The following is a 20,798-nucleotide window of genomic DNA, read 5'->3' as shown; positions in this document are numbered from 1 at the left end:
ACATCTAGTGTACACTAGTTAAGGGGGTGGGGACTTTGTTGGAAAGTAGCTAGAAATAAACAAGGGAAAAAGATTATCTCTGGTATAAATAAGTATTTCTTGGAAAGGGCTGCAAAGAATAGCCCAAAGCAAACTGGTTGGTTTCTTCCATTCCCAGAATAAGCATAGGTATTGGAATTAGAAGCAGCAAGAACATCAGAATATTATCTCATGATTTCACTATTTTAAGTCTGAATTTTGTAATCTGAGAAGCCCTGAGGGAAGAAAGGTGTTCACCTTTTCTTTGATGGATTAAAAAATGGCAGATTTGTAAATGAAATAAGGGAGATGTCAGATGTGAAAAAGAATTTCTAAGAACTATAAACTTGGGAGTTTGGGTCCTCCATGGAAGTTTCCTGGTATGGCCACCTGCAATCCAACTGCATGGAAGTATTAAAAGCAAATATAAGTATGAACTAGTCTAGAGATGCCAACAGGCATCAAGGAAGGTTAAGTATAATCTAACAGTTTTGATATATGATTTTGAAAATTTCCAAAAACTAGAATGTCAACTAGGGGCAATATCTGAAGATACTTTCAAATTATGGTAACTGAGGGGTAGGAGGTGCATGCTACTGGCATCTAGTGGACAGAGGCCAGGGATGCTGCTGAATATCCTATGTATAGGACATTCCCTCTACCCTCTAACAAAGAATTATCTGTCCTCAAATGTCAAATGGTCAAGGCTGCCTGTGAAAGCAGGGCAAAGTTCAGTGAAGATTATGTGTGGAGGAACATTCCCTGAAGTACAGTGGCTCAGAAAGCTGTTTCATTGATCTTTATAAGTCCCTACATCGGGGGAAGTATCAAGCCTGCAACCTGAATGAAAGATTTGTGTTAACATGATGAAAAGAAGAGAGAATCCACAATTTATATTTTTGTTTCCATTGTCTTGAAATGGAAAGCATTCTCTGACTGAACAGAGGAAAACTAAAATCAAAATAAAGCATAGTGTGGCTGAAGAAATATGACAAGTGAGTAAAAGAAGATTCAGTAAATTTAAAAGAATTCAAGCATCTGAGAAAAGAACCAAGCCTCTAACAAAACTTATAAATGCTAACAAAACTTAGAAATGTGATTTCTGAGTCTCAGCATCATTGTCAATAACCTCTGAGGGCTCATAAATAAGTTCCAGAAAAACGGAGACAGTCAAATAATTCCATTATTCTCACAAAGGCTAGCTTCTGGTTGATATAAACTGGCAATCTTGACATTTACAACCATGCAACATTCTGAAATAGATCATTAAATTGTTTATGTATGTTTAGAAAAGGCAAGGATCCATAGCCACCTGTGTATTTCATTAAAAGGAAGATAGCTCAAGCTATCTTTAGTTCCTTTATAGATACCTTTATGAGGATGGTAGATCCAAGGAGCTCTCCAACTACAATTGTTCTTGAGGTCCGGAAAGCATTCAGTGGCATCACTTGTAGCTGGTTTTGTGGACTTATGTTCACCCATCTGGAGATCTCTAGTGGACTTCCACAGGATTCAACACTTGGTACTAGTTTTTTGTTTTTTTTTTCCCAAAGGCTAAATGAGATGATGCAAAGCAAGGAAGAATGACACATATATTGATTCTAATAAAAATTCTACTTTTTGCCCCAACAAATTGGAATGATGATTCCAAAATCTCCAAAAAGAATTTTAGGAGTGATGAATACACGGTCTTTAATTTTCCTAAGATAGTTAAACATGGATGTAAAAATAAGGAAGATTTGGTTTACTAGCAGTTTCTGAAGAACATCAGTGGTTGAAATGGACCACAGCCTGAACAATATGAGGTAACTAAATGATAGAAACTAACAAAACAGACTGCTTAGTGAGAGATCACGAAAGTGATTATTTATGCTAATGAGGCCATGTAGAATATCTATTATGTTCTAGTATGATTTTTAAGGGGAATATTATGATTGAGCTAGTGTTTAAAATGGGGAGGAAAATGATGTTGAGATGGTTTAGAAACTGTGTCCTAGGAGAAATATTTGAAGAAGACAGAGAAGACAAAAAACGTACAGCAGGATTGGTAAATGGCTTCCATAAGATTTTGGAGAAGTTATTACATAAGAAAAGTTGTTCCCTACTAATAAAGATGAAGGTGTAGAAATTATAAGATTTTGGGGCCCTATAGAAAACACTATCCAACTATTGAAATGACACTGGAGAAAATTCTGTCTACCTGAGAGCACTGCAGGACCCTGAAGGTATTAGAGCATGGATTTTGAAGAAGGGATGGGAAGTTAGATTATATCAGAAGGTCACATACATGGATGTTTACCAGTATCACCTGGGAGCTATTTTTTTAAACATGCCAATGTCAGGAATCCATACCAGAGGATTTAATGGGATAGATGTTTGGAAGGGTTTAAAAATCTAGATTTTTAAAATAGAAAGTTATGCAGATGATTCAGATGTGAAGTCAAATTTAAGAATCACGAGGCCTCTTTAGTTTCGTGATTCTAAGTGAAGATAAGATCATATGGGGAAGGTCAAAGTCCCAACAGCACCTGTGTGAACTTGCACTTGCTTTCTATCTCATTAGATTTTGTAGACGGTTTATTAAACTCAGGCACCTTGGTGAAATGTTTACACAGATTATCTCACTTAATCGTCACAATAAACAAATGAGGCAGGTCACAGTTAGAATCACACTATACTTGTGGAAGCTGAGGTTCAGAGAATGACATGGTAGCAGAATTGGGATTCAAGCCCAGATTGTCTAAAGGTAAAGTTTGGCCTCTGCACTGATTTGGACTTCTGCCTGCTGAAATGCTATTCTGAAAACAAAAGTGTATTAGATATGGATCCTAGAAAATGCTGGAAAATGCTAAATGAGAGATATACTCTTGTTTTTCCTTCTTCTTGTTTTACCCCCTTTCTCCAACTTATGTCAGTTCTACAGGTACCTCATTCTTCCTTTGACACATTAGTGAAATACATGTTTCTTTCATTCTTAAGATAGGATTCTTTATTTCTTAAAATGTCAAAAGTTTCCTGGATCTTTGATTTTGTTTTCAAATCAACACTAGGAATATTTTTTGTGGCTAATTGAGAGCTTCATTTGTCTGTGCAGAATTTACCTGAATGGATTGGAAGGAAAGACACTGTTTCAAGAAATAATTCCAACAAACATGACCACCATGCCTTTGCCCTCACAAGCTCCTACTGCAGGCAACAATGAATAATAAGTTGCGTGTCACATGAATGCAGTTAGGAATATAGACAAAGAACCCCTTAGTCAACCAATAATGTAATATGAAAATTCTTTGTAAAAAAAAATTCCCCATAAATTAAGCACAGAGTGTGTGTCTGTATATCCTTTCTCTGAACTTAGGATAATATATAACCCATATCATCAAGCAATTGCTTAGAGTCATGTTTTTTCAGCTATATCAATTATCTATCATTTACCACCTGCCTATCTGTCCTTTTATCTATCTGTTGATATACCTACCTACCTACCTGCCTACCTAATTTCTTTGGACTTGAATTGATTCATTAAGACAAACTGGGATTCTAATTTCCCCAAACACAACTGCTAAAAAGGTGGATATTCTGGAAGCGTGTACAAACAATGCCTTTGAATAAGCCTTCGTGAACACAGAGGGAAAATTGTCCCACTATTTGTCAGCTCTCAACTCCTCTCATCCCAGGCTCTGAGTTTCTTATAGCTGATGACCTTTGAAACACAAATCACCCAAATCAAATGGTTCCTTCATTCCAAGCACAGGCTGAATGTTTTTGTTTTTTTTAAGCCTTTAAAAAAATACAGTAGATTTAAATAAAATCTCCAGGCAGGCTGTTCAGTTGTGTCTGACCTTTTTGTAAATATGATGAATCGAATTCTAGTGTAAACACTGTGCCCTGGTGAAGTTCTGCAGTGTGGAATGGCAGGTCTCTGGCAGAGGCAGATTGGCTTTACTGAGCTGTTTCAAAAGGAAGAGAAAGGTGAGGGCCAACTGTCAATCCAGGGCAGCCTTGCCAGGGCTTTTTAATAAACCATTATTAGGCTATAGAATTCTTTCCAGGCTTTCAGCTCTGCTCACATTTAACTGATCACACTCGGTCTTTACAGCTGCTTCTCACATAACATCCTCGAGCACTTGCTGGAGACAGTGGAGTTTGAATTTCATCCAGGCATTGGATTTCCATTAAATTAAACAAGGAGCAAAAGGCAGGAGGGGAAAGGTATATTTGATGGAGATTGGGCACACTGATGTATAGGTTCTCTGAGAAATCCTGCTTCTTTCCAGTCACTTAACAAATGTCTGTTGAGCTGTGACTTGGGGAAGAGTAGAGCACAGCCCAGAGGATTGGGGGGCAGGCCTAATGCTGCTGGGAAATGGGAAGGGCAAGTCCTTTCCCTTCTCTGCACATTGTTTAGGAAATTTTTCTGGCTGCCTTGGGCTCCATGACTCTAGTGCAGGGGTTGACAGATTTTTCTCTATAAAGATAGTAAATATATTTGGCTTTGTAGGTCGAGAGACAAAATCAAGATCTTATATAGGTATTTATACAACGAGAGAAAAGAAATGTCCGTAATTTTTATTGAGGTATTTCGAAAATCATTAATAATAATCACATACAATTTTTTTTAATTGCAGATTTTTTAATGAGGAGAATGGAATTCTTTTACCATTTTGTTTTGTTTTGTTAAGGTTGAATAACATTTCACTTAATTAGGATTCAAAGTTAGTATTCCTTATTGTTAGATTGATTATAAATATTCAACTGTAGAAATCATTCTTAGATCATGGGCTACGCAATAACCAGATTTGGCCCATGGGATATAGTGTGTCAATCTCTGTCTAGTGGTGCAAAAAGACCCTTAAAGGAGGTAACACAGGAACTAAGTTAGAAGAAGGCAGAAGACCACCAGATAAGGAAGGATGTCAGGCAGATGGGAAAGCATGGACAAAAGCATGGCAACAATTCGTGGTAAATAACACAGGTCATAGGGCAATGGAACTCAGGAAGGTAAAGGAGATTGGTTCTAGGTGTAAGAAGAGCTCAGGCAAATGTCACACAAGACACAAAATTCATCCTAAAGCCAACCAACTAAAAATAATTTTTGCCTAATTTGATTGAACTTTTCCACCCTTGTCACATTTTCTCTGACTATGGTCATTTTTATGATTATTTGACTATTAGTCATTATCCATGGCAAATTTACTTTTTTAGTAGATTTCTATAGCTTCCAAATTCTATATACCTACTGTCAAAAGTTAGTTAATGAGTTCTGATGGCTGATATTAACAAGTAACCCTAGGGGCTCAGAGTGCTTCTGAATCCTGATTCAATGAAGTAAGGTGGTACCCATGGATTAGTGTAAATGTCAGCATGTCAGCAAGTGATACACATGCAGGAAGATTTTAATGTTGCCTCTGCAGCGAAGTATTATTATATGCTTTATTGATTTTTCATATTATAGAATAGTTTTAGATTTTTATAGGTAAATATTTATATCCAGTTTAATGATTTATGCTGTTGAGATGTCCACAAACAAAATTAAATCTTCCCCAAAAGTGGCCTGAAAATATGTACTCATTATGTATACCTTATGCAAGTTTCACCAGTGGAGCTAAAACAATAATGTTCTACACTAGATGGAACAAATGACTGGTGGTCCAGAAAGACATGTATCCCATCCTGTCTGTGAGTCTGTCATAGCCTGAGTTCTAAAAGGCTTGAGGCAAGGGTTCAAGTACTTTATTAAGGAGATATAGTCTAGGGTGGGAGAGTGAGGTAAAGAGAAAGGCGAAAAATTATTTAGTTTGGAGAAAGTCTGGCTCAGGAAAGTCTATAAGAGACATAAAGGAGGTGAAGCTTATTTACCCATCTCCTCTGTTTCTCATTGGTTCAAATTCATCTCATGGGAAGTTAACTTCCCCATGCTCCTGAATTGCATAATGTGACCCCTTTGGTATCTTCTTGGAATGGCAGCTCTTCTCATCTCCAGAGTGGGGTTTCACATAAGTCCAAAAATGGTGGAGAGCCAGAAACTCCAGGGTTGTTGCCACTTGGGCCAAATGCATGGCAGTAACCCATGGGGAGGGTTAACATTTCCAGAATGAGTGACTGGTCAGCTCCTGGTCATGGTAGCATAGTTTGAGAGGTAGGCAGTCAATGGGGTTTGTATCTTATACAAGGTCTTTAGTCAGATGTCAAGTTACCCTTATGTGGGAACTGCTACTACAAAGAAAAAGATCAATAGGCTAGAGGTGAGATTGAACTGTAACTGAAATCTTTGGTGAAATTTAGATTTCTAGAGAAGTAGTAAATGGCCATTCCTAAAGTACTTAATAACAACATGATACAAAGATAAAGTCTGGCAGGCAAATGCCCGGGACCATTAGTAAACTTGTCTGGCTGGAGTCATCATGGACTTGTTTCCTCAATGTTATTTATTTAGCCCTGTTGGTTGCCTACCCACTTTTCCTTTTGCAGCAGAAACAGAATCACATAAAAGGGCAATTAAAAAAAAATCCCCATGCTCTATCCTTTCTTATTGCCAACTTTTCTTTTTGTAGGCAGATATAATGATCTGTACCTTAGAGGTCTATTGTAAAGATGCAATGAGGTGTTGTATATAAAGCCCTTGTGACAGTGCAATCAATGAATGTCTTCTTTTTCCTTACAGCATACTTATTGACATTCCTTATATTGACAAAAAAGTACTTTTTCTACCATGGCAAAGATTTTGACTTTCTCTAAATGACCATATGTGAGGGTCTTTTTTTTTTTTTTTTTAAAGATTTTTATTTATTTATTCATGAGACAGAGAAAGAGGCAGACAGAGAGACAGACAGAGACACAGGCAGAGGGAGAAGCAAGTTCCATGCAGGGAGCCCTATGCGGGACTCAATCCTGGGACTCCAGGATCACGCCCTGGGCTGAAGGCAGGCTCTAAACTGCTGAGCCACCCAGGGATCCCCAATATGTGAGGGTCTTATAGAAAGATGCTAACTTTACCTGGCTTTGACTACATCCAACAAGCAATAAGCACTTTCTAATCATGAGAGTCTGTGATTTTGTGATCTTTTAAGTTTAACTCTAATAACGGCAAATATTTGATTATCTGAGATCTTTTCATATTTATGTTATAGAATTGTAGGCATAGATAAAGATTAATATCCAGTGTATGAATAATACCTTTTAGGGGTATGTTTACTCATATTATCTGGCTCATTTCTAAAAGCAGAGAACTTTACATAAACTAATATCCTAGAGTTTACAATTAGTTATATTCTTCCATCAAAATTTTATTTTAAGACTTGCACCAGACTGTGTTGACATGGCATAAATAATTTAAGTGAAACATACTTGGCATTTTTTGGATTTTAAGATTCCCTTAGCTTAATCAACCTAGCTGGACTTATTTCATATTGGATGTGACTTTACAGTAAGACTTCACAAACTGATTCCTCAACTTACACTCTGTTTAGCTCTTCCCTTTTATGACTCTGAGAATCTCCCATTACCATTCTCTCTTATGTTCTCCACTTCAACAGAAGAGCCACATTTGGCTAGCTTACTCATTCATCTTTTCACAGATCCTGCCTCTATGTAGGCTAGAACAGGGTGGCTGGTCAGCTGAAGAGTGTAGCTCACCTCAGAAAATGTTGTGAATGATAATGAGCCACTAGTAATGTGCATTTGAAAATAACTTTTATACAAAAGTAATATGTTGTCATTACGGGTCTTTCAGAAGAAGGAAAAATACCCTTGGGACGCCTAGGTGGCTCAGTGGTGGACTTTCTGCCTTTGGCTCGGGTTGCGATACCAAGGTCCTGGGATTCAGTCCTGTATTGGACTCCCTGTGGGGAGCCTGCTTCTCCCTCTGCCTGTGTCTCTGCCTTTCTCTCTCTGTCTCTAGTGAAAAAATAAATACAATTTAAAAAAAAAGAAGGAAAAAACCCACACCAAGGCACCCCACTTGGAGACAGCTATTTTAAACATTTAGTTTTTTTTTCTATCTTCTTGTCTCTTTCTTTCATTCTCTCTCTATCCTCCCTCCTTCCCTCCTTACTTTCTATACCCAAAAATACACAAGGAGTTTTTTGTAGGAATGAGGAAATTTGATCAAATATTTATGCTATCTTATATTCTTTTTTCTTTTTTCATATGTGGATTTCTTTCTAGATATGTTTATTTTCAAAGGTTACATGTGCTCTATCATCACTATGCATTATAACTTATTCTATTTCTTATTTCTCTATTGATGGAGATTCATATTATTTTCTACTTTTTTTCCATTACAAACAATATTGAAGTGAAAATACTGGTAGCACATTGTCTTATGATTATCTCCCTGGCAAGCCTAAGAGAATCTATTGAAAAACTATTAAAAAAAATAAAAATGCTGAGCAAGGTGGTCAGTTACAAAATGAATATATAAAAATCAATAGCTTTCTTAATATACCAGCAGGAACTGGTTAGAAATTTTAATGGAAAAGGAGATACCATTCACAATAGCAACAAAAGCGTAAACTACCTAGGAATAAATAATAAGTTTCTAAGACTTATGTGAACAGAATAACATTCTATATAAAAATATATATATATAGACAAAGAAATGTCTGTTCATGTATTGGGGAAATTACTATTGTAAGAATGTAAATTCTCCTTAATTAAGTCTGTTCTGCCAACCTAATCCTCATGGAAATCCCAATTGTATTTTTATGTAGGTGAGTGCAGGAGAAGACTGAACACAGTGTTTCCACAATCCACCTGTGGAGATTGGATTATGAGAATGAGCTGAGCACACACACCTGTCTCCCATTCCCACTCCAAATTCCTAAAAATGACATGAAACATAGTATTTAAAAACAAATCCATAACAATGATGGAAATCAGAAGGAATCCTTTAGATAGAGGATTGGATTGAAATGGGAAATCTATGGAATACAACATCAACAGAGTGCAGGATCAGTTTCAAGAGAGGTTCAAAGTCAGGAGAGGTAGATAGAGGAGAAGGAAGAGAGGCGCAGGAATGATCCTCAGAATGACTGTGTGGGGTGCCACAGGTGGAGAAGCCAGGAGGCCCAGTGTTATTCCCTCCTCCAAATCTTGTCAAACAGAAGATGGCAGAAATGTATGGTTACTAGTAGAAGTGATAAGTAGGGCCACTTGGGCCTGAGAGAAAGGCCAGTGTCCAGGGTAGCTGCTGACATCTCATGGAGGAGAGGGTCCCAAAGATAAAAAGACAAATGGCAAGTCTTCCCTACCAGGCAGCACATTCTTCTTTCCTCACAATGAACAATGATAAATCCAGTACTCATAGGAAGGCTAATAAAGCATCTCAAAGTCAAGAATGCGGGTACTACCAAGAATCACTAAATAGTTTGGAAAAGCTAACATCATGAAAGAAAGCCAGCACAACCAACAAATGGAAGAATGAACACAAATGTTCAGAATTAATAGAGCACACAGAGAAAGAAACACAAGTTTTAGAATTTTCTCATGAGTCAATTTAACTCTACCTTGTTATTTTAAATACATGTATCATATTCTAAAATGTGCCACACCTTATCTAACCATTATCTTGTTGAAGGCATCGGAATACTACTTCCAATTTTCCATTATTGTAGGTAGTATGCAAAAATGATCCTTGTATAAGCCTCTTCAAACTTGTATGTGAGTATAATAAATAATTTCAGAGAAATGTGAGAAGATACTGTCATCACTAAAACATCAACTAGCTAAATATGTTTCTTTTTTTTTTAAGATTTTATTTATTTATTCATGAGAGACAGACACAGAGAGAGGCAGAGACACAGGCAGAGGGAGAAGCAGATTCCCTGCAGGGAGCCCGACATGGGACTCGGTCCCCGGTCTCCAGGATCAAGCCCAGGGCCTGAAGGAGGCGCTAAACTGCTGAGCCACGGGGGCTTCCCCGCTAAATATGTTTCATAAAGAGGAGACATATCAATTATTCTGATAAAAGACATTTTGTGATAACATTTCTTAAATTGTGATTACTTATTACAGAACAATCCTATACAGCACTGAAAATAATTAAATAGCTTTAAGAAGCATTTACAAATATATATATTTTTCCTTTGTAGGAATTAATGCCATTCTAAACCATACATTTTATTTTAAAATCTTATTTTGATAAAGGCAAGATTCTTGTTATACATACTTCAATATTTTTAAAGGTATGAATATTATGCCCATATTCCATAGAGTAATTCAATAAGGAGCAGAATTTGAGGCCTCATTCACTTGGTCACCTGTGACATAGAATTGATTCAAAACTGTTTTCTGAGGAAAAGCTTGACTGGCCCAGCCTTTGGGCTAATGGGAAAAAAGGAAACTCTCTAAATTACACAATTCTTCCCAAGCAGTTGGTTTGCTTCCTCTCTTCTGAACACTGTGAATTGTGTAGCTGACCTGGTTTTCCTTTTCCCATTGGCTGCCAGCCACATTGTGGGTCACAGGCTCACACTATGCTGTGCATTTTAAATTCCTTTCCTCTTCCTTGTTTATGTCTCTGATGTGTTTTTCTTTTTGATTCTCTTCTCCCTTCACTTTTAATTTTTGCTATCTCTTGTGTAATTTCTTCTTATAAGCCCTTTTCAGTTATTTCTGAAACAAAGTGTGGTAAAGATGAATAAATAGTATAGGCCTTGCCTAAATAAAAAATAATAAACATACAACATACAAGCTCTAAGTTATACTTCTTAATGAGTATTGACACCTTCAAAATATTTATCTTGAGAGACCATAAATTAGTTGCAACCGATGTTATCACAGATGAAAACATCTTTGAAACTTCTCTTTTAGAATTTTACCCAAAGATGTTGGCACAGTGTATAAACATTTTCCATGGTCATAAGACTTTGTGGGTCATTTTGGTTTTTGGAGAAAGCCCAAAGTATTTCATGGGGAAGCCTGCTAACCTGGATGGCTCATTAAGTTGGATAATCAAGTTGGTTCTTTTTATGTGTTTTTTTCTTGTTTTGTTTTGTTTATAAATATAAAATGCAATATAAAGAGATGAGTCTTTTTAAAGAAAATGTAGTTAATAAACTGGCATTAAAAATGTATACCAAAGAATAGCTTTCCATGAGTGCATTGTAGAGGGGCATGCCCTTTTAGGAAGTGCATTGATTTGTGTTTATTTGTCCTTAGCTGTTTTTCAAAAGCATCTCACCACCCTCCAATCCTAACCCCAACATCATCTTCACTATCTGAAGTAAAACAAGAAAGTTCAGTAAAGTGATAGTCATGGTTATCAATGTATTGCAAGGAAAGTCCATATAGGTGAACTCCCTTCATATTATATATGAATACAGAAAACTACTTGGGACCCTAGGCATTTTTCTATCAGTCTCCAAATCATCTCAATGCCACAAGAGACATATGAGTTTTGTTATATATGTCTGGGCCATAGACCTCCATGTCTTTCCTTTGATTGCTACTACTGGAATCACGTAGTTATTTGAGACTGGGAAAGCTGAAACAATTTGGCCCCGTATGTAGGACTCTGTAAAGTCTTGCTCATGTTCTAGTCCTTTAACTGCTACTTATGGCAGCAAGCCTCTTCTGACATATGCTACATGTTTAATGTCACTGCTGTAGTGTCCATGACATTATAGAATGTTACAATTGGAAGTTGCCTTAGAGACTGATTAATCAGTCTGCTGGGTTATAGGCTGGTATAAAACCGTTGGGCACACTGAGGTGTATCATTGAAAGGTCCCATGCTTTGCGTTAAATTTGATGCTTGTGTTGAGGTTGCTTCAATAACTGTGAAACAAAACAAAACAAAAGAACTGTGAAAAATACTCAAATAACATTGGAGAAGATTGTTTAAGAGAAGCTAACCCCAATTTCATCATAGACAAGTTTAGGGAGACAGTGGAAGAGAGGACCAAAAGGACAAAGTGACAAGATTATGATGTATGCAATGTGGCTCAAGATGATTTCCATATCTGGTTTGAAGGACACGACATAGCTAATTAAACATGAAGACTCTAGTAGGATCATGTCATACCTGGTCTTATAAAAATAATGGGGTAAAACACTAAACTGTGGAATGACGAGCTGTGGAGCGGGCTTCTGCTGGTATAAAACCTCTTCTATGCAGATAGAGTGCTGAGTTGCATGTAGAGTTTTTCCTGCCCAGATTGATTGGAGTTGCCAAAAGACATGCTCAGCATCTCTTTAGATTAGACTAAGTAGAATTAAGATATGTCTTTTGGCAGTAATACCACAGTCTCAATCCTGGACTGGAGCATATACCAGGAAAAAGTGGTTCAGTGCACAACATAATGCACAATTTTAGGCTCAAAGACACTAAAACCAAACAGATGAATGATGAAAATGAATCAAATTGTTGAGGGCAGAGCTTGAGTCACCAACTGTTCCTCTCTGCCCCCATTTCTGCACAGGGCTTCCTGTCCAAAGTAAGGAAACCTCCATTTGTAATTATTCTAAGGTTCAAACCATCCTGTCCATGAACTCAGTGATGTTGATGAGCTCCCCTAGTCTCTGCTTGGTTTAGATTTCCTTGCAACATTCTGAAATATGTAGGATCTGCAACTACTAATTTCTGTAAAAGAATTCTGCCTTTTATGATGCTGATCATCTGGATATTATATTTCAGAGCAATTATCTCGGGCACCTCTTTGCCCTCTTGCTTCATAAACATCAACTGAAATGGGCCATAACTGAATAGGAATTAATGCTGATTAACCCTCACTTACCTTTTGTAGTGTTTAGGTTTTGAGTTAATCGATTGTCTGTAGTTATTAGCAATTTACTTTTGAAAAATATCTCAGTGACTTTTTCTTTATTCCTAAAAGAAAGACATGGCAGAGGGTGAGGAGAAGATTGTAGGCAATAGGGAGATAGTAACTGGAGAAAAGGGAAAAGAAGAACCAGATTTACTTCTACTGTTTTCTTCCCCCCCCCCCCCCCCCCCCGGCTCTTCAGTTTTGAGTCCTGCAAAAGCGTTTGTAGCATTTGTTTGTGGATAAGCACATCAACTTTAATACTGAACAGACATAGATTGAAATCCCAGCTAGATGATGTTGGGCATGTCACTTAACCTTTCCAAGATTTTTTCCTTCTATACGATAGAGATAGTTGGGTGCCGGGGTGGCTCCGTTGGTTGAGCACTCTTGGTTTCAGCCTGTGTCAGGATCTCAGGGTCTTGAGATCAGACTCCCCACTTAGTGGGGGTCTACTTGAGATTCTCTCTTTCTCCCATGCCCCTCCCTGGCTGGCTCATACATGCTCACCCTCTCGCTCTCTCTAAAATAAAAAAAGAAATACATCTTTTTTTTGAAGATAGACATACCAATAGTGCCTATTTGATAGGGCCATTGTGAATATTAAGTGAGATGAATTAAATATGAGTCTTATATTGCAAGACTGTTATATCTGAGAGTGATGTTCCTGGAACCATGCCCTTCACCCTCTGGAGAAACCAGTGTAGAGAGGAGAAAAGGAGTTTTAACTTTGTTCACGACCTTTATTCCGGTCTTCCTAAAAGCCAGTCCCAATTCTGCCCTCTTAGGCTTTGTTTATGGAGTTAAATAAATTCTCCTATTTTGTTCGGATTAGTTTAAGTTGGGCTTCTGTCACTTGTCTCATACATTGGACATGTGTACTGAGTGCAACTCTGCATCCAATTAAGTGAGGATAATGCAGCCAAATTTGAGTCTCTTCTCTTGTGGCAGGTTGTTTTAGTATGCCATCTAGTAGCTCTTACCCTTAGACTAATCAGTCTCTTTAAGCTTCAGTTTCCTTCTTTTTTTTAAAGATTTTATTTATTTATTCATGATAGAGAGAGGGGTGGGGGCAGAGACACAGGCAGAGGGAGAAGCAGGCTCCATGCTGAGAGCTGATGTGGGACTCCATCCTGGGTCTCCAGGATCGCACCCTGGGCCAAAGGCAGGCACTAAACTGCTGAGCCACCCAGGGATCCCCCAGTTTCTTTCTTGAAAGGGAGTAGAGTAATATCATGGATGATAGATATTGAAATACTATATCTAATGTGCAGAAGATGATGTGTGGAATACAATAAATGCCTATTGAATGTAAATTCCCTTCCTTTGCATCATTTGCATACTAAGGAATAACTCATTTTTTAAAGGAAATGCTTTGGAGCATTTCTTGGGTACTCGTTGTAGGATATTCTTGGGATTTGGGGTTTTGGATACAAGTCTTGAAATTCAGAAAGAAGTCTACTGTGAACTATCAGAAGTTGAGAGGAAAGTTACAGAAAATGTAGAACATTTGAAATGGTCAAAATCTACAAAACTTGTGTTTGCTCACAGCCAAACAAATATGTAGAGCTTTTCTTCTGAAAAAATGACAGAGTTGACCATATATGTTGAGTAGTAACTCCTAATCTCCAATATGTTGTCAGAAACTTCGATTTTCCATGAGACATGCAGCTTTTAGATAAAAGGTAGGCAATTTGATTCATTTTTTGGTTTTTTAGTTTATTTCAGTTTTCCTATGAGGTTCATATTTAACAGATTACTACATTTTCTTTTTATTGGCACAATGTCTCTTCCCTAGTGCTTTTTTTTTTTTAAACTTTTTTAAAATTGAAATTCAATTTGCCAGCATATAGTATAACACCCAGTGCTCATCCCATCAGCATCCTCCTCATTGCCTGTCACCCAGTTACCCCATCCCTCCCACCCACCTCCCCTTCGGCAACCCTTTGTTTGTTTCCCAGAGTGAGAAGTGTCTCATGGTTTGTCTCCCTCTCTAGTTTTTCCCACTCAGTTCCCCTCCTTTCCCCTATAATCCCTTTCACTATTTCTTATATTCCACGTATGAATAAAACCATATGATGATTGTCCTTCTCCAATTGATTGATTTCATTCAGCGTAATACCCTCCAGTTTTGTCCACCTCGAAGCAAATGGTGGGTATTCATATCTTCTGATGGCTGAGTAATATTCCATTGTATATAAATATACCACATCTTCTTAATCCATTCATCTGTCGAAGGTTCCCTAGTACTTCTTTATGAATCCTACAAGAAAGCAAGTCAGGTAAGGCCAAACGGCTTCCAAGAAGAGATTCATAAGTTTTGCCACACTGGAATAAAAAATGAATTTAGCAAATCTGGAAAAGACAAATTTAGGTATTCGTTCCTGGAGATCTGTTCACTTTTGAAATCTTAAAATTGTAGCCCTAAAATGTAAATTTGTGGCAAGAAGTAGCTTGATATAGTACAGTAATTTCAGGATTTTTTTTTCTTTTTAATGCTACCAAAGACTTGTATTTTGAAAGATTTTTTTTAACTAAACTGCATCCTTTTTAATTAGTTCCATTTGTGTTATTACTGGTTTTTAAATGCATAAATCCAGATTTAGACCAATTATCCAAGTTTATCATAATATTATGAAAATGCAGAACTCATTACTTCTGTTATAATGCTACTACATAATGAAATTAAGTAAGAATATAGCAGTAAACACCATTCATTGTTATGGGTAACTTTATTTTAGCTGTCTCTCTGCATTTGGGTCTGAGTGAGTAGGTTCTATTTAGATAGGATGTCTTCTGGACTTGGGTCAGAGTCAGGTCCATGTCCCAGAAAATCCTATGATGAGGTACTTTGTTATATTGCAATAGTTTCTGGAATCTTTTAAGAATCTTTTCAGACTTCTGGGCAGCATGAGAGCATCCATGGTACTATCCTGAGCTTATATAAAACAAAGAAAGTCAATTTTAAAATTTTTCTTCCATAGCTTATGAGTAAATTCCCAAATTCCAGATTTCCAGAAATACTGAAACTACCTTATAAGCCTGTGCTTTTTCTCTTTTACAGATCTGGAACCTTAAGCTGAAAATCATTGATTTAGCATAAAAGGAAAAACAAAAAGAAACCAGTTGAAAATAATAATCTCATTCTAGCCCAGTTATTAATAAATGAAGTGGTTTATGGCACCACTTTCTGTCTCTGACCTTTAGTGATCCACTATCATGACCATGAGGATCTTGAACTGGATATTATTGGGTCACTCCCAGCATGATAAAGTTTCCTTCCTATAAGAACCTTTGCTACTTGCTAGGCATCTTGCTAGTTGCTTGATGTACATTACCTCCATTTAGCTGTCTGGACAACACCAAGGGATAGGTATTATTAATTTCTCCATTTTACAGATGACAAACTAAGGCTTACATTGGTTAATCTAAGTGGGTTGCAGGAATCCTCACAGCTAGTGAAGCAGTGGGGGTTAAGACTTGTTCCTGTAGTAGCCTCCAGACTTGAATCCAGATTCTAATTTTACCATGTGACTTGTACTCTATGTTACTTGTCCATGGTGGGAAAACTGATAAATGATCATTGTTTCTTTCTACATCAGCTCCTGGTAGAGTTTCCATTGATCATGGGGCGAGAGGTACTCCCTTCAAAACCCCCTGCTATGTACTGAGTAGCCCAGGAGCACCACCCTACTGCTGATCTGCCTGTTGCTTTTGTAGTTCTCACTTTGAGGAATTTATATTTCATATGACCTCAGCTTATATTCCTGTTGCTCCTCCTTTCTTTGACCCCACTGCATTTCTCTTAACCAAAATTTTTGAGGCTGGCCATTTGTTCTTTGAATATTCCTGTCATAAACCCTTTCTTCCTGAGGGCTGGTACTACTTAGAGTATTAGAAATGGGTGGCATTTTGGAAATGTGGGCAACATAAGTACCATGTTATTTCTGACCCACAGTAAATTCAGTGGTCTTGATAAAATCTGAAACTCTGCTTGCAGTATGACTTAAAGATTGGAGAAAAGGACATTTTGCTTATCTGCCTTTGGTAAAGCCTCCTATTTTTACACAAGTTTGTGTTCAAATCTATACCTTTCAAATTAGGGCCTGGTTGGAGTTTTATTGGCATTAGTGATATACAGACTAATTTACCTGGATGAGAGAGCTGTTATTAAATATTTAATGAGAAATTTATAGCATTAATCCTCATCTCAAGTTAAATAAATGAACTTGATTCAGATGAGGTGTTTGCTTTGCACTCATTACCCACAGCTACAATGACCGCTTTTCTCTTCATAGCAAACATTTTGTGTTTGGTTGACTTTAGGAAGTACATTTTTTTTTTTTTCTTTTTTACTTAATACTCTTCAGTCTATTTACATTTGTAGTAGATTCAGTTATCTCATTTTTTTCCAGGTTGCCTGTAACTTTACAATTCCTTCTCCTTGACTTTGGACTTGATCATGTGACTTGTCTTGGCCAATGGGAAGTTGCCACATGCAACATAAGGAGGGCTTTAAATATACCTGTACACTTGGGTGATCTCTTTTGCACCCCTGCCATCTCCATGAGAAGAACACAAGGAAGGTAAGAGACAAGTGGAGCAGGCCTACACATCTGCCTCCTGAGGTAGAGGCATCCCAGCAAACCCACAGATTTATGAGAATAAATAATTATTTTAAGAAATTGAATTTTTAAGTGATTCATTACATAGCAATAGTTAACTGAAACAATATATTTCTATTTTCATTGCGTATGCACAGAGCACTGGGTAAAGAAAGCAGAGTTTTGAACTTTTATCATTGTACTGCCACTATCTTGGTGGTTTTATGCAAATTACTCTCCCTTTTGAATTTTAATGTATCCCCATTAGTGAAGCAATTGTACCGAGGCAGGGGCAGAAAGCATAGCTCTATTTAGTTCAGAATACCTCTAACATGGGAATATCACTAAAGTGGTACTGGAGTGAAAATTTTAAGCTAACAAACTGGCACACATAAATCGATGGGACCTACCCTTCTGGTAATACAGAATTTGTATATTCTTTCAGCAAGAAAACAGAGGTATTTAGTAGATATTACTGATATTACTGATGTAAAAGGAATTACTGATGTAAAATGGTGTAGCTACCATTTTATCAGTTATCACTTTGGCAAGTCAGAGTGATGTGATGATGGAAATCACCAAAGACTAGATGATATTTCTCTGCATGCCTTATTCCTTTGTTCATGATTTACTCACTTTTTGAAGAATCTAAATAAAAAGGATTATCACTTTTCCAGTCATGGATAAAAGAACCCTCATCACGGTCCTTTATTACTTCAATTTAGCCAATTCATCATTTCTGTTGTCGAAATCTGAATACTGAAATGCACCCAGTTCACACCAATTCACAAATTAGATTTATGTTTCACTAATCTAAAATTCCAAAGTGGAGCAGGCTTTGGTTAAATTAAGGTCTCCAGAGTGGAGTTAGCCCTTAGTTAAACTGAGGTCTTGCATCTGTTTCTCAGAAATTCTCTATGTTTTGAGTTCATACCCAGCCTGGCTTCCTTATGATCACAAGATGGCCACCAGCAAGAACTCAGAATATATGCTTCTATGTTTACATCAGGGGTGGGAAGAGCATGGCTTCCTACAATTATTTGAACAAAAGTTTTCATCCTCTCTCTTATCTTCTCTGAATTCAATCACTTTGGCAAGAGGCATGAGATTCTCTTAATTGGCTTAGACCCATTAGGATACATTCTGGAGCTAGCGATGGGTTAGTCTTCTGGAAAAATCACATTCTGCTACGCAATGGGGATGGCATAAAATGAATGCTGGAGAGGTAACCATACCGTTTTCTACAGAGCAAAGTATCTAGATTTAATTTATTTCGGTGTGTGAAATGGCTAAACATATGTATTGCAAACATTCATTGAAATGGTTAACTAAGTAAGCCAAGCCTTCAGACATTAACATTTTGGAATATAAGAGCTGCCAAAATCCAAATTTGGTAGATTTCCTAGGATTTTATAAAGTTGAATGTTGTCACCGATATGATACACTGGAGTTGAAAATGCAGGAGGCCATGAAAAACTGTTAACATGTTCAACAAAGTGCAGGATAGAGGCTGTCCTCATTTTCTTTGGCAAATTGTCTCAGGGTAAACAAATTGTAGAATTTTGAAGAGTTAAATAGCAGTTTGTTGAAAAGGCAGTCATTGTTTCCAAAGAGATTTATTTATTTAACAAACACTTATATAGCATTTACTATTTGCCAACCACACTTCAAAGTACTTTACAAATATTAACTCACAGATTTCTGTTTCTGTAGCTGCTTTAGGCTAAACTATTAAGCCTCTATATTCAAAGAGCCTGATCCAAGCATGCCATGCTCACAGAAAAAAGTGCAATGTCCTTGGAATTTTAGAAATGAGAGTTTTGAATCTCAGAATTCACATAATTGTTTTGACATGGAGGGCAAATTTTTAGCCATATATGAGCCCACTCGACTGTAAAAGTACATTCTTGGTCATAACATCACTGAGATGGATGAAAAGACTCAACATCAGTGATATGACCGTTGAATTAGGACTGAGATATACCCAAGGATTAAATTTCAAGTTTTTTGAGAATAATTTATTGTGCTTAATACTATTATTCTCTATAAATATATACCTTTATACATATATCTTATGTAATTGTTTTTTAAAATACTTTATTTATTTGAGAGAGAGTGCATGAGAGAGAAAGCATAAGCGGGGGGAAGAGCAGAGGGAGAGGGAGAATCAGGATCCCCACTGAACAGGGAGTCTGAGGTGGGCCTGGATCCAGGACCCTGAGATCATGATCTGAGCCAAAGGCAGACATTCAACCAACTGAGCCACCTAGGTGTCCCTGTATAATTCTTTGTATATTCTTTAAAATATATTAAATTATGTTGATCTGATCTTGTACTTTTTCATTCTAATTGTAATATTTCGGACCTGAAACACTGGGTGAATTAACACCCTTAATTGACTACATACTATCAACATTGAAATATAGATAGTGGTATTTTTGTGTATTTGTTTAATAAGATAATAAAAATCTACAGGACTGACATATCCCCCAAAACTAATTCCATAGCAACTCACATCTACCTATGTTTTCCTTTTCCATAAAACCTGCATTACATAAAGTTTGAATAAATACGTGCATATAAAAGGTAACCCAAAAGAGAGGCATGTGTTGCCAAAATAAGAGTTTGCCTAATTCGCAGACGGTGCCTAATTCACTGGCTCCTGTTGGGTTTTATAATAACAATCACCATCAGTGTTATTACCTTCATCATAGCAACTCATTTTTATGGCACCAACGAAATCCCAAGGTCTGTGTTAAGATGACTTACTTGAATTTTTTACTTTATTTTCTCATCTCATCAGGAAAGGACTGTATTTATTCTGGTTTAAAAGATAGAAAAAGCATGACTCAGCAATGGTACGTAACTTTCCCAAAGCCATGCAACTAGCAAATGGAGGATCTAGGATTCAAGCCTAGGTGGTCTGAACAAGATATGGTTCTCAGAGGATAGATCAACATACAACAGACTACAGAGCTCACTTTGAGACATGTCTTACCCACAAATGAGGGCAATTTTCTAGGGAAATTGTTGAAGGCCCATCTGTCATTTGGCTTGGGAAAGGCGGTGTAGCAGAGAAAGCACTAGACTGAGAGTCCCAAGTCCTGGATTCCAGTCCCAAGTTACTAATCAGCCCTAAGACTTCGGACAAGTAATTTCACTCTTTGAAACATGATTCCATTATCCCTAAAATAGGGTTGAAGACATCTGTCCTGTCCATTTTTAGTGGGTAGATATCAGGATCAATTGGTGTAATGTGTGTGAAACTATGCTATGAAATATTAGGTTCTCTGCAAATAATAAAGGAGAGGGGTCAGGGGATAAATTATTTATGTTGAGATAACTGAGCTCTTTATTTAGGACAAAGGAAGATTCTTTTGTGACCTTCTTTTCCACCTATTCTAGTTTTCACTCT

The sequence above is a fragment of the Canis lupus genome, chromosome 23, assembly GCF_003254725.2.
Source record: "Canis lupus dingo isolate Sandy chromosome 23, ASM325472v2, whole genome shotgun sequence".
NCBI classification, from domain to species: Eukaryota; Metazoa; Chordata; class Mammalia; order Carnivora; family Canidae; genus Canis; species Canis lupus.
Note: the sequence above shows the minus strand (reverse complement) of the source record.